The sequence below is a fragment of the Neomonachus schauinslandi genome, chromosome 6 (genome assembly GCF_002201575.2).
Source record: "Neomonachus schauinslandi chromosome 6, ASM220157v2, whole genome shotgun sequence".
In the NCBI taxonomy this organism is placed as follows: domain Eukaryota; kingdom Metazoa; phylum Chordata; class Mammalia; order Carnivora; family Phocidae; genus Neomonachus; species Neomonachus schauinslandi.
In genome coordinates this window covers 126,650,055-126,660,104 of record NC_058408.1, presented here as the reverse complement: position 1 = coordinate 126,660,104, position 10,050 = coordinate 126,650,055, and the positions used below count along the sequence as shown (strand labels likewise).

The following is a 10,050-nucleotide window of genomic DNA, read 5'->3' as shown; positions in this document are numbered from 1 at the left end:
GGCAGCTTTACATGACTAGGTAAGGTCACTCTATTACACACTCTCATAGCATACCCTGTGCCTTTCTTCCATAGCACTTTGGAACATATTTACTTTGTGTGCATAGTGAGGGTGGCTGTTAGTGGTTTAATATGTGTCTTCCCCACTGGAAGGGAAGCTTGATGACAGCAAGGACCATATACATTTTGCAAGTCCTATATCCCCAGCACCTGGCAGAGCACTTCACTTGGCACAAAGTAAGGACCCACAGATATTTGAACACATTTTAAACATCAGTAAATCTGAGCAGAGACTGCTTTACTCTTATTTTATCACCTATTAGAAGTCTCACAGAAATCTGTTATGCTTCATCCTCTTTAGACTGGCATTTCTGAGCATGAGGTCCATAGGATAGAAATAGGTGTTATAGGGCGCCTGGGTGGCTCAGTTGGTTAAGCGACTGCCTTCGGCTCAGGTCATGATCCTGGAGTCCCAGGATCGAGTCCCAGGATCGAGTCCCGCATCGGGCTCCCTGCTCGGCGGGGAGTCTGCTTCTCCCTCTGACCCTCCCCCCTCTCATGCTCTCTCTATCTCATTCTCTCTCAAATGAATAAATAAAATCTAAAAAAAAAAAAAAGAAATAGGTGTTATATAAGAGAAAGAGTTTTAAGGTCAAATAATTTGAGAAACAGAAGGTTAAACACATGTAAACAGGATTTAAACTTTTTTTTTAACTTCAAGACTTTTTTTTTTTAAGTAGGCTCCACGCTGGGCTGCATGCATGACAGGGCCCTTGAACTCACAACCCCCAGATCAAGACCTGAGCTGAGATCGAGAGTCAGATGCTTAACCAACTGAGCCACTCAGGTGCCCCTAACCACAAGACTTCTTAGAGCCATGCTTGGGTTCTTGAGAACTGTCCGTGCAAAGCAGAGTCCCCACCCAACCATAATGCACATACGGTGTGAAGGAGAAATAAACCTTCCTTATCTTAAACCGCTGATAGGGGGTTGTTACAGCTACAAACCTAGTCTACCTTGATTGATAATACATTGTCCATATACAGTATTTTTTTTTAAGATTTTATTTATTTATTTGAGAGAGAGAGAGAAACAGCATGAGAGGGGAGTGGGTCAGAGGGAGAAGCAGGCTCCCCGCTGAGCTGGGAGCCTGATGTGGGACTTGATCCCAGGACTCTGGGATAATGACCTGAGCCAAAGGCAGTTGCTTAACCAACTGAGCCACCCAGGCGCCCCATATACAATATTTTTGATATTGGAAAATCTATAGATAGGAGGTCAGAAGGTTTCTGGAAACCTGGACGTGTCCATCGAGGAGGTGGGTGACTGGGTGACCTCATTCACTAGAGTCATTCTGCCCCCACACATGACCAGGGAGACAAAACTATCCTTATACAGCAGATGAAAGTTGATGGGTAGTAGGTCAGGCTTTCAAACCAGAAGGGGTTTAATCATCGATTGATTAAAAAGCTAAATAAACAACATTCGCTGAGCACCTACCACATGACAAACACTGTTAGGTGCTGGGACACACTAGTGAACAAGATACAGGTTCTCAGGGCTCAGAGACCAGCGTGGGAGACATATAAGTAATGAGTCCATTTCAGTATAGTGTTTTAAGAGCTAAAAAGGCACCCAACACAGATGTGGAATGAGAGGAGCTTCTTAGAGGAGGTGACATCTAAGCTGTGATCCAGAGGATAACTAAAAAGTAGCCAAGTAAGAAAGGATAGAAGGGCATTCCAAGCAGAAAGAACAATTTGTAGGAGGTGAGGAATCTGCTCCAGGCCATTGGAGGGATCCAGCATGAGACATGAAGTGCCAGGGAATATAATGCTTTCTCCAAGGCACAAGGCAAAGGAGAGGCTAGACCCAAATATCAGCTGGGAACCTGAGTGAACCTAAATCTCAGCCAGTAGGTGTGCTTCAGGTAACAGGATTTAACAGGACAGGGAAAAATGGGCCTGAGAGTGGGAGCAGGGCCTCCTCTTCTAAGGACAAGAGTCATCCAGGAAGCAGGAGATGTGGGGATGGATAGGGGCAAGGAGGGAGGAGGGATTGAAAAACATAGGAGGAGCCAGACCTTGACTGTTGTTCCTCACCAGGAGACCAGGATGCCTGGGCTTAGGCAGCTCTGATGTGCAGAGGTGTGCAGCTGGTTAGAGGACAGATGCTCAGAGAAGGCAGCTAAGAAGGAGGTCTGGAGGGATGCCTGGGTGTCTCAGTCAGTTAAACGTCTGCCTTCAGCTCAGGTGATCCCAGGATTGAGTCCCGCATCGGGCCCCTCGCTCAGCAGGGAGTCTGCTTCTCCCTCTGACACTCCCCTCTCTGGTGCTTTCTCTCTCTCCCTCTCTCCCTCTCAAATAAATAATCTTAAAAAAAAAAAAAAAAGGAGGAGGTCTGGGGAAGAACTGAGTGCCCCCCCCTGCCCCGGCCCCAGGTCCAGCCATGGTGCCAGCCTGAATCCATTATGCTTGATCCACCCAGGGCTGAGATGAGAAATTGAAATGCGGAGGTGTTTGGCCCATGAGCCTTGGTAGCCAAGCTGCTCTGTGGTTGAGCTGCTAGTATGTTTGGGGTCCTGAGTCCAGGCATTGAGAGTGTAGCTTTGTTGTTTTCGTTTCATTTTGTAATTAAGTTTAAAGATTCCAGCCTGAAAAGATTCAACTGAAAGAAAAGAAGGCGGGATTGAACTAAAGGGAGGCCAATGTGGTTTTGTTTTTGTTTTTGTTTTTATGGAACGCTTCATGAATTTGCGTGTCATCCTTGTGCAGGGGCCATGCTAATCTTCTCTGTATGGTTCCAATTTTAGTATATGTGCTGCCGAAGCGAGCACAGGGAGGCCAATGTTGATGGCAGTCAGAAGTCTGGAATAGATACAGGAGACAGGACTGACACATCCCAGCACCAGGTCTAGGCTTCCTCCATCTCTCTGTGGGCCTCCTCCCCACTCCCAACCTCTCTAAGAACATCCAACCCTTTCTTTTTTTTTTTTTTTAAAGATTTTATTTATTTATTTGACAGAGAGAGATAGCAAGAGCAGGAACACAAGCAGGGGGAGTGGGAGAGGGAGAAGCAGGCTTCCCGCTGAGCAGGGAGCCCGATGCGGGACTCGATCCTGGGACTCCAGGATCATGACCTGAGCCGAGGGCAGTCACCCAACCAACTGAGCCACCCAGGCGCCCCATCCAACCCTTTCCTTAGGGACCCCTCTCACCTCAGGAAACTGCCAAGAATGAACCAGTTGCTCTTCAAGGGACACTTTCCCAACTGTAGGAAAATGTCTCCCAACTCGTAGCCTCTTCCTGTCCTCTGGATACTTGCCTTCAGTCCTTCATTTATCCACAAGACAAATAATAGAAATAACATAGTGTAGCACATAAAAGCACGGATTTTAGAGTTGAACAGAAACTCAGCTCTACCACCTACCAGCTAGAAGAACTTGGGAGAGTTACTGAACTGTGTTGAGCTTCAGTTTCCTTATCTATAAAATGGGAATGATAATACTTGCTTCAGGTAATGATTAATTGAGATATGTATAGAGGCATTTGGCGTGATGCCTGGCACTTATTAAGCACTCAGTAAGTTATTATTACTGATACTATTAAAATAAAACTTTAAACAACCTGTACTTACCTGGCTCACTGGCTTAAGTGACACCATCAATTCTTTTGTATAACATACTGACTTACACTCATGGCTCATCAAACCTTCATGGCTAGGATGCCGTGCACTTGCGCTCCCCCATTTGGTTGAATTGCATGCTTACCAAGAGTCATTTGTTTTTAACTCAGCCTGTTTATGCCAGCTGTGCATATTATTCTTATTATATAATTTAACTAAATGTTATATAAACCAATAAAATATGAGTACTAAACTAATGTTGCTGTTTGGAAAGACTGTAACAGCAAGTTGCTTAAAAATTTTATGAAATTATGTATTAGTGAGACAACTGAAAAAGAAGGGGAAAAATCATAAAAAAAAATCTAGGATTCTGCATTCAGATAGTTTCTCAAATATTTTTCAGTTTCCAATCCATGTTAAAGAAATCAAAACTGAAAATGGCAATCAATGTATTCTGGGTATAGCTCATGCAAGAAAGATGTTGGTGAAATGCCAATCAGTACATCCATACACAAAGAAAGGTCTTGGCCCTACATCTAAAAATGAGAGTATATAGTCTTTTATTTGTTTTAACCTAAAAATAAAACATTTAAGGTATGGAGAGGCAAGGTGAGACATGATCCGAGACCTCAAGAAACGAATGGTTTAGAGAGGGAGACAGAAAAGTAAGTTGTTGATCATAGTAGATTATAATGAAGGGTAATAGAACAGAGGGAAGGGGATGCCTAATTTGGGCAACAGTGCAGAGGATTCCTGGAGGAGGTGGCTTCTGAGCTTGCTTTGTGCTCCCTCACATCTGTCCCTCAACTCCTTTAAAATCTTTCTGCAATATAAACCTGGGACTTGCCCTCCAGCTTTGCCCAAAGGTTCCCTTATTTTCAGATGCCAGTATCAACAAAATCCCAAAGAATGTTAGAAGGGACATGGCTGCCCTGACAATAAGAACCCCATGGATCATAGAATGTGTTAGGGACTCATTATTTATTTATTTAAGATTTCACTTATTTATTTGTCAGAGAGAGAGCGAGCGAGAGCACAAGCAGGGAGAGCGCAGGCAGAGGGAGAAGCAGGCTCCCCGCTGTCTGGGATCACAACCTGAGCCAAAGGCAGATGCCCAACCAACTGAGCCACCCAGATGTCCCATACATGCATTTCTTTAGACCTTCTGTGATTCTACATATATTTTTAGCTATGCTCCATTTCCCAGGATGAGGTCTCTGAAGAGCTTGTGCAAAGAAATGCTCATTTTCTTTGATCATTTAAAAAAATTAACCTTTATGAGATAATTCATGTGCAGTTGTAAGAAATAATAGAAGACTCTTTACCTAGTTTTGGCCAATGATAATATCTTACAAAACTATAGCACAGTATCACAACCAGGATATTGACATTGATACAGGGAAGATACAGGAGGTTTCTATCACCACAAGGATCTCTCATGTTGCCCTTTTATAGCCACACCCACTTCCCTCCAGCCCTTACTCCTTCCCTAACCCCTGGCAACCACCAATTTTTTCCCCCAATTAAATGATTTCATCATTTCAAGAATATTATACAAATGGAATCATACAGTATATAATCTTTGGGGACTGATTTTTTTTAAAACCCAACATAATTCTCTGGAGAGTAATCCAGGTTGTGATGTGTATCAGTAGCTCATTCCTTTTTATTGCTGAGTAGTATTCTGTAGTGTGAATGTACCACAACTTATTTCCCCATTTTCTAAATGTTTCATAATTTTATATTTTACATTTGAATCTGTAATTCATTTTGAATTAATCTTTATATAAGGTGACTTAGTTCAAGGTTCTTTTTTTCTTTTTTAACCTATGTACTCCCACTTGCTCTAGCACCATTTGTTTTGAAAAGACTATCTTTCCTCCATTGAATTGCTTTTGCACCATTGTCAAAACCTAGTTGGGCGGGCGCCTGGGTGGCTCAGATGGTTAAGCGTCTGCCTTCGGCTCAGGTCATGATCTCAGGGTCCTGGGATCGAGTACCGCATCGGGCTCCCTGCTCCTTGGGAGCCTGCTTCTCCCTCTGCCTTTCTCTCTCGCTCTGTCTCTCATGAATAAAAAAAAAAAAAAAAAACCCAGTTGGGCAAAAAGATTAAAAAAAAAAACTCAGTTGGGCATATTTGTGTGGTCTACTTCTGGATTCTCTATTCTGTTCCATTTGTTTTATTTTATTTTTATTTATTTATTTATTATTTATTTATTTATTAAAAGATTTTATTTATTTGACAGAGAGACACAGCGAGAGAGGAACACAAGCAGGGGGAGGGGGAGAGGGAGAAGCAGGCTTCTCACCGAGCAGGGAGCCCGATGCGGGGCTCGATCCCAGGACTCTGGGATCATGACCTGAGCCGAAGGCAGACGCTTAACGACTGAGCCACCCAGGCGCCCCTGTTCCATTTGTTTTAAAGATTTTTTTTCTTTGAGAGAGAGAGAGATAGTGAGCGTGCACGTGCATAAGTTGGGGGAGGGGCAGAGGGAGAGAATCTTCAAGCAGACTCCCCAGTGTGGGACTTGATCTCACAACACAGGATTGAGATCGTGACCTGAGCCAAAACCAAGAGTTGGACACTTAACCAACTGAGCCACCCGGGCAACCCTCTGTTCCATTGATCTATGTGTCTATATCTCTACCAATACCATATAGTTTGGATTATTGTAGCTATATATATATAATAAGATTTGAAATTGCATAGATGCATTCTTCCCACTTTATTCTTTTTCAAAATGTTTTAGATATTCTAGCTCCTCTGCCTTTCCATACTACTTCAGAATAATCTTGTCTATATTTACCAAAAAAACTATCCTGCTGGGATTTTCATAAGAACTATGTTAAACCTGTATATCAATTTGAGGAGAACTGACATCTTTACTACATTAAGTCTTCCAGTTTGTGAATATGATTTGTCTCTCCATTAAAAAGAGATTTAAAAATTTCTCTCATCAGCACTTTGTAGTTTTCAGCATACCATTCCTGCCCATATTTTGTTAGATTTATACCTGAGTATTTCATTTTATTTTTGAGCAATTATAAATGATATTTTATTTTTAATTTCAGGGGCCATATATGCATTGCTAATATATAGAAATACAATTGATTTTTGTATATTTATTTTTATCCTTCAACTTTGCTAATTTCATGCATTAGTTCTAAAAGGTTTTTTGTTTTTTTTGTTTTTTAAGATTCCTTGGGATTTCCTAAGTAGATAGTAATGTCTTCTTTTCTGACATGTATAGCTTTTATTTCCTTTTCTTGCCTTATTGCCCTGGCTAGAACCTCAAGCTCTATGTTGAATTGGAGTGGTGAGAGGGAACATCCTTGTGTTTTTCCTGGTCTTAGGGGGAAAACATTCAGTCTTTCACCACTAAGTGTAATGTTACCTCTAGGATTTTTATGGATGCTCTTTATCAAATTGAGGGAGTTCCCCCTATATTCCTATTTTTCAGAGTTTTTGTTGTTGTTGTTCCCCTCCCTCCTTCCTCCTATTTTTCAGAGTTTTTATCATGAACTGGGTGTTGAATCCTGTCAAATGCTTTTTCTGCATCAACTAATACATTCATGCGATTGTTCTTTAGCTTGTGCATAAGGTAGAATGCATTGATTTTTAAATATTGAACAAGCCTTTCATGACTGGAATAAACTCCAGTTGGTCATGATGTATAATTCTTTTTACATATTGCTGGATTTCTGGTTTGCTAGTATATATTTACAGAGGGAAAGAGAGTGGGGGGAGGGGCAGAGGGAGAGGGAGAGAGAGAATCTTAAGCAGGCTCCATGCCCAGTGTGGAGCCTGACACAGGGCTGGATCTCACGACCCTGAGATTATGACCTGAGCCAAAATCAGGAGTCGGACACTTAACTGACTGAGCCACCCAGGTGCCCCTGCCTGGTTTGCTAGTATTTTGCTAAGGATTTTTGCACTTATATTCATGAAGAATATTGCTGTGTAGTTTTCTCTCTCTTTTTGGTACTGTCTTTGTCTGGTGATAGCCAGCTAATATTAACTTCATAAAATTAATTAGGAAGTGTTACCTCCTCTTCTATTTTCTGGAAGACATTGTGTAGCTCTGCTGTTCTTTTTTCTTTAAATATTTGGTAGAATTAGAATTCTCCAGTAAAACTGTCTGGGCCTGGAGATTTCCTTTATAAGAATTTAAAAATGATTAACTCAACTTTCTTAATAGTTAGAAAATTATTAAAATGATCTATTTCACATTGGGTGAATTGTGGTAGTTTGTGTTTTTCAGCGTGTGTAGAGTTGTTCATACTATTCCCTTATCCAATTGATGTTTGCAGGGTCTGTAGCGGTATTTCCTGTTTCACTCCTGAAACTGGTAATTTGTGTCTTCTCTCTTTTCTCTTTGTCAGTCTTGCTAAAGCCTTATCAATTGTATTTTTTTATTTTTTAAATTAAGTAGTCTCCATGCCCAATGTGGGGCTTGAACTCACAACCCTGAGATCAAAGGACACATGCTCTACCAACTGAGCCAGCCAGGAGCCCAAGACTTTGCCTCTTCTCTTTCTTTCTTTTTTTTTAAGATTTATTTATTTATTTGAGGGGCAGGGGCAGAGGGAGAAGGAGAGAGAATTTCAAGCAAACTGCACACTGAGTGCAGAGCCTGACATGGGGCTCAATCTCATGACGATGAGATCATGACATGAGCTGAAATCAGGTCAGGCACTTAACTGACTGGGCCACCCAGGCGCCCTGACTTTTCTGCTTTTCTAATGCCTGACTTTAGTATATATATATTTCCTATCAGCACTGCTTTAACTGTGGCCCACAAATTTTGATATGTTGTATTTTCATTTTCATTGAGTTCAATGAATTTTTTAAAATTTCCCTTGAGACTTCCCGCTTTGACTCATGGATTATTTACAAGTGTGTTGTTTTGTTTCCAAGTGCCTGAAGAGTTTCTTGTTATCTTTACGTTATAAATTCTTTAAAAAAATTTGTAGTCAATGAACACACCATGTATGATTTTAATTCTTTTAAATTTGTTGAGGTTTGTTTTATGGCCCAGGATATGGTCTACGTTGGTGATTGTCCCATATACACTTGAAAATAATATGCATTCTACTGTTGTTGGAGTGTTCTGTAAATGTCAGTCAGATCCTGTTGGTTGATGGTGGTTTTGAGTTCTATCTAGTTGTCCTGTCAGTTACTGAGAGGGGGTTTTGAAGTTTTCAACTATAATTGTGTATTTGTCTCTTTCTTTCAGTTCTATCAGTTTTTGTTTCACATATTGTGCAGTTCTGTTGCTTGATCCTACACAATTAGAATTGTATGTCTTCTTGATGAGTTGACCTATTAATCATTATATCATATACCTCTCTGTCTCTGGTAATTTTATTTACTCTGAAGTCTACTTTATCTGATACTAATATGGTAAATGGACTGATATACATAAGGACTTCTGCTTTGTTTTGATAATATTTTCATGATATATCTTTTTTCATCCTTTTGCTTTCCCTCTCTCTCCATCTCTCTCTCCCTACACACACACACACACACACACGTGCGTGCATAGTTAGGTCATGATTTTTACTCATTGTGTATTTATGCCATTTACATTTAATGTAATTATTGATCTATTAGAGCCTAAGTCTGACCTTTTATGTTTTCTCTTTGTTCCCTACTTCATTTCCATTTCTTTTCCCTTTTTGTGTGTTACTGAAACATTTTTTAGAATTCTGCTTTTATTTCTCTATGGTATTTTTGAGTTTATCTCTTTTTTAAAATGGTTTCTTTAGGTATTACATTATATATGCAAAACCTACCACAGACTACTAGTGTCATCATTTTACTAGTTCGGGTGAAGTGTAAACATTTTACCTCATTTTACATCCCTTTACCTTTCCCCATTTTTAATATCTAAAATATTTCCTTTATATGCATCAGTGTTGTAATTTTTGTTTCAACAGTCAAATATAATTTAGAAAACTCAAGAGGAGTTACCATGTTTTTTCTTCCTTTTTGGTGTTTCAAGGTATCTTCTTTTATCAATTCCTTTGTGTTTGGAGAATTTTCTTTAGTCATTCTTTTAGAGTAGGTCTGCTAGTGACACATTCTCTTAGTTTTCCTTTATCTGACAATGTCTTGATTTTCCTTTCATTTCTGAAGGATATTTTCACTAGATATTCTGGGTTGACAGTTTTCTTTTAGCTCTCAAAAAAGTTGTGCCACTTCTTTCTTGTCTTTATGGTTTTTGATGAAAAATCCACTGTATTTGAATTGAGTTCCCCTCTAGGTAAGTTGTCATTTCTCATTACTTTCAAGGGTTTTCTTTGTCTTCAGTGTTTAGAATTTTGACTATGATGTGTCATGGTGTGGACTTCTTTAGGTTTATCCTGTTTGGAATTCACCCAACTGCTTGAATCTGTAGGTTTACATATTTCGCCAAATTCAGGG

At 40.2% G+C, this 10,050-nt stretch overlaps 1 non-coding gene across 1 annotated transcript; it reads right to left on the bottom strand.

The window, feature by feature from the left end:
* Positions 1-2,728: 2,728 nt before the first annotated feature.
* Positions 2,729-2,835, bottom strand: LOC123325141. The gene has a single exon (XR_006540251.1). It is a non-coding gene; the product is annotated as a U6 spliceosomal RNA (small nuclear RNA).
* Between the last annotated feature and the right edge of the window lie 7,215 nt (positions 2,836-10,050).